Here is a 4938-nt window from a genome sequence, read left to right on the forward strand (position 1 = left end):
CGGGTGCCCCACACTCCCAGCATGCCCCGCGCTCCCCGCAGGCCACACTCCCAGCATGCCCTACGCTCCCCGCAGGCCACACTCCCGGCATGCCCTGTGTTCCCCGCATGCTCTCTCCTTTGGGTGTCTGCCGCCTGGGGAGCCGCTCCCAGCATGCCCCACACTCCCAGCATGCCCCGCGCTCCCCGCGGCCCACACTCCCATCATGCCCCGCGCTCCCCGCAGGCCCACACTCCCGGCGCTCGGGCTGCCTGGCTGGTCCCGTGTCCCGGTCGGCTTTCCGCCCCGTGACAGACACTGAATTCCACTCAGGGGACACGTCTTCATCCAGCAGACACCCTTCTCTGCCCTGGTAGACCGCGGCTTCACTTCGGAGTGGGAAAGCTGACGAGACCCGGGCCTGACCACACAGAATTGCGGTTGTGCAGTAATGGAGGCAAAGGGCTCACTTAGGCCGGCCTGCCTCAGGTACCGCTTTCCAAGGCCCGGGCACATGCCTCCAGACAGGTACGCCTAGAGTTCTGCAGCCAAGCTTCCACACCAGCATTCACACAAGAGAGGTCCAACAGTGCATCGCCACCCATGAGCTCAGACCAACGCTTGCCACAGGTCTTCAGGACGCATGACATGTGCCTGTGTACAAGTGCTTTAGGTAAATTTCTCCTTTCCCTTGCTGAAACATATCTCTAGTTCTTATACCTCATTCCAAAGCTGTTCTCCGCGCTCCTCACCCCCTCCCCATTTGTTTTTGTTGTTTCCCTTCTGGAGCTTGAACTTAGGACCTGAGTGCTGAGCTTTCTTTGCTAGTGCGCTACCATTTGAGTCACAGCTCCATTTGTGATTTTCTGGGTAGTTAGTTGGTGATGACAGTCTCATGGACTTTTCTGTCCAGACTGGCTTCCAACCTCAATCCTCGGGTCTTGGCCTCCTGAGTTGCTAGGATTACAGGCCTGAGCCATCAAGACCTGACTTAAATATTATTTAGAATTTAGAGAATGTTTTATCTTTTCTTTTGTACTAGAATCCTTGTGCTTTCCAGACAGGTGCTCTACCACTTGAGCCACCTTACCAGTTGGTTTATTTGGAAAATAAGGTGTCACATTTATATGCCCAGGCCAGTGTGGACCACTATTTTCCAATTTGTGCTTCCCGCGTAACTGGGATATCAGGTGTATACCAGGTTTTGTACTGATTAAAAGAGATCTCAGGAGTGTTTTACCTGGTCTTGCCTTTAACCTCAATTCTCAACTCTGCAGTAGCTCAGATTTTAGGCGTGAACAATCTCACCCAGCTGAAGAAAGAGACTCTTGTTCCCTCATTTGTACTGTATAAATTGCATGCCTTACAATATGTTGGGGATTTTAGTCCTCAGTCCCTCTCAACCCGCAGAAGAGATGAGAGAACACACCCCGAGCAGGAAAGGAGACAGCCGACTGACCCCCCCCCAGCCCTCCTTCATCGGAGGACAATCAGATGTGTCAAAGAGATCAGTCAAGGTAGGAACTCCTTTATTCCAGAAGTCCATCCAGCTAATATCGGGTACCGGAGCCTATCAGCACAAAGGTGGGCAGGATACGGAGGTGCACGTGTTTATTCTCACTATAAGTCTCAGCAGAGAGTGATAAAGCAATAACACATTAGTAACCAATGGTAATCAAGTCTCAGCAGAAAGTGATTCACAATACCAACGATATAGCTCAAAGTTAGGCATGGCGTTCATACATAACAGCTCATTTCTTTGTGTGGTTATGGGTGATGCAGATTCATGGGCCAGCCTGACCCTGCGCTCGGCTCCCAGCAACAATATAAAAATTAACTAGAAAGATATTGCAAGCTGGGCATAGTAGCCACCTTTGTAGGAGGCTAAGTGGGAAAACCCCTTGAGGCCAAAAGTTTGAGGCCAGCCTAGGCTAGTCTTTTTTTTTTTTTTCCTTCGGTGGTTGTGGGGCTCGAACTCTGGGCCTGGACGCTGACCCTGAGCTCTTCAGCTCAAGGCTATCAGGCTACCACTTTGAGCCACAGCACCACTTCCAGTTTTCTAGTGGTTAATTGGAGATAAGAGTCTAAAGGACTTTCAGTGTCTGGGCTGGCTTTGAACTGCGATCATTGGATCTCAGTCTCCTGAGTAGCTTGGACTACAAATATGAGCCACTGGCTCCTGGCCACTAGACTATAGTCTTATCTCAAAAGGATTGTGCATATAAATGTAAGACGGATATACTTGAAGATACTGAAGGATCTGCTTCTTCTAGGCCCAATCTTTTTATGTATCTAAAGATGGAATATAAAGGATTGAGTTCTGTCTTACTCCCCAAGGTCAAGCAAAACACCAGGTGCATGCTGACCTGCTTGTCTGCAGGCAGGTCATTCTGACTTTGGTCCTGAGGGGATAATAGCTCCCACACCCAATTGGATCATTCCATTATGGGCCTGGCCAAAGGCACCACCTTGGGCCCTTAGGAGACCAGAACCCATTTTTTTTTTAATTTTTGCTTTCTTGTTAAACCCTATATAAGCATACCCTCAAATCCAGTCCCTAGCACAACCTCCAATCCTGTGGGAAGGTCTGTGCCCCTCACTGTTCCTCGATAAACAGTCCTTCCTGGCCTATTCCTTTTCCATTCTCCTCCATTTTCCTTACAGATACAAATGGAAAAACAGTTGGGAGCTAGAACTTAGTATAGTCCTTAGACATTACATCACAACCATGATCTAATAAAAGGAAAACAGTGATATGCTGCACCTTTGAAAAAGACTAAAACGGTGAGAAGAGGAACTACAGATTGGGAGAAAATGTTTCCAAACTACACATCTGACAATGGACTAATAGCTAACCATTCATTTATTCATTCATTCATTCAATTAATCTATATCTAGATAGATAGACAGAACTCTCAGAATTCCACCATTTAAAAAAAAGCCAGGGGGCTGGGAGTTTGGCCTAGTGGTAGAGTGCTTGCCTAGCATGCACAAAGACCCAGGTTCAATTCCTCGGTACCACATATATAGAAAAAAAAGCCGGAAGTGGTGTTGAGACTCAAGTGGTAGAGCTCTAACACTGAGAAAGTCCAAGGACAGTGCTCAGACCCTGAGCAGGGACAGCACCCAAGCCCAGAGTTCAAAAGTTCAAACCCCATGGCCAGGGCGGGGGGATTTGAAAATAAGCAGCAGCAGAAGACTTGAAGGGACATTTTACTGAATAGGATATGCAGATGGCAAAAAAGTACACAATGTGATGTTCCAAATTAAGACCACAGCTTTATATATCTATTGGAACACATAAAGTATAAAAACAATATCAAATGTTCATGAGGATTTGGAGAAATGTGTGCAACTTATTTCTTAAACACTGTGTAAGGATGTGAAATACAGCAGTCGTTGTCGGGGTCTGGTGAACTTTTTTGTTCAGGCTCGTTCCCAACTGCAGTCTGCCCAGTCTCAGCCTTACACATGTCAGACGTTGTTCCTGGTATCTTCCTTGTGACCATTATCCACATCTGCACAAAGTCTAAGATGTGATGAAACCATTCACATCCCTTGACCCATGTCCGTTTCCTGGGCTTTGGCCATGTGATCTATTTATATTTGAGATATCCATTGGGGGAGACTGGGTGAAGGGTGTCCGTGACCTTTCTTTAACTTCTTGTAACCTTTTTTCTTGTAACCTTCCTTTCTTTAACTTCTTTTCTTTTTTAACTTCCTGTAACCCTATAATTATTTCAGAATTTAAAGTTAAAAGTAGAACTTCCTTGGAAATTATTCCAACATATATATATATATATATATCTATGCCAAACTCCAGGCCATCAACATATTTTTATTAGTTGATGTCAAATTAATTTTTTTTTGGTCAGTCATAGGTCTTGAACTCTGGGCCTGGGTGCTGTCCCTGAGCTTTCAGCTCAAGCCTACCACCTTACCTCTTGAGCCACAGTGCCACTTTGGTTTTTCTGGTGGTTAATTGGAGGTAAGAGTCTCATGGACTTTAGTGCCTGGGCTGGCTTTGAACCAGGATCCTCAGATTTCAGTCTGCCTTGTAGATAGGGTTATAGTCATGAGCCATCGGTGCCCGGCTCAAACCGGCTCAAACAAAAATTTTATAGATCATATATGAACAAACATCTATAAAACTATAGTATGAAATTTTACCTTATTTTGTTAGGACTAAGTTGCTACTAGAAATAGTTTCTAAATGACTTGAACTGTTTGCTTATGATGAAAAAGACAAAGGAAACATGAATACTTTGGAATGTTTGAGCAATGCCTTCTCAGTAGGCAGAAAGGATCACCTCCCAAGAACCTAAAAATGTGCAGAGTCTTGGCTGAGCCTGGAAATCACCCGGCGTGGTTCCTTTTGGAATTAACTACCAATGCTGAAAGGTCTAAGAAAACTGAAATTGGACTTTTTAAAAAAGTAACACTCCTAAAAGGTTTTATTTCCTTTGAGTGTGATTACACAGGGAACATTGCTCCCCGCCCACCCAGACACAGGAAATTGGACTTTAGAATACCTGTCGCCGCCCCCCGCCCCGCCCCGGGTTTTCTTGGCTTCGGGTCTCCTTCCCGACGGGAGAGGCCGGGGAGGGCCAGGCAGGGAGCCCGGCTGGCAGGTTCTGTTCCAACCGCCGTCCATCACGGGGCCTTATCTAGACAGCACAGTTGAGAAGCGGCAGATAAGGGGCTACTACGAGTCATCCGTCAACCGCCGGGCGCTCCGCTGACAATCTGGGCGCCTGTGCGATGTCCGTGGAGGGCAGTCCCTGGGGACGCCGCCGCCTCCGGGCCCCCGGCCCGAGGAACGCCACGCTCCGACCCCGCTGCAGCGGACCCGCGGGGGGGTCGGGGAACGCGGTGCTGCCCCCGTGCCCCTCGCGCCACCCTTTCCTGCCCTTTCACCTTTGACCACACCAGGCACACCTCCAGCTCTTCCACCCTCGT

This window comes from Megascapheus bottae, chromosome 19 (assembly GCF_031878675.1).
Source record: "Megascapheus bottae isolate mThoBot1 chromosome 19, mThoBot2.hap1, whole genome shotgun sequence".
In the NCBI taxonomy this organism is placed as follows: domain Eukaryota; kingdom Metazoa; phylum Chordata; class Mammalia; order Rodentia; family Geomyidae; genus Megascapheus; species Megascapheus bottae.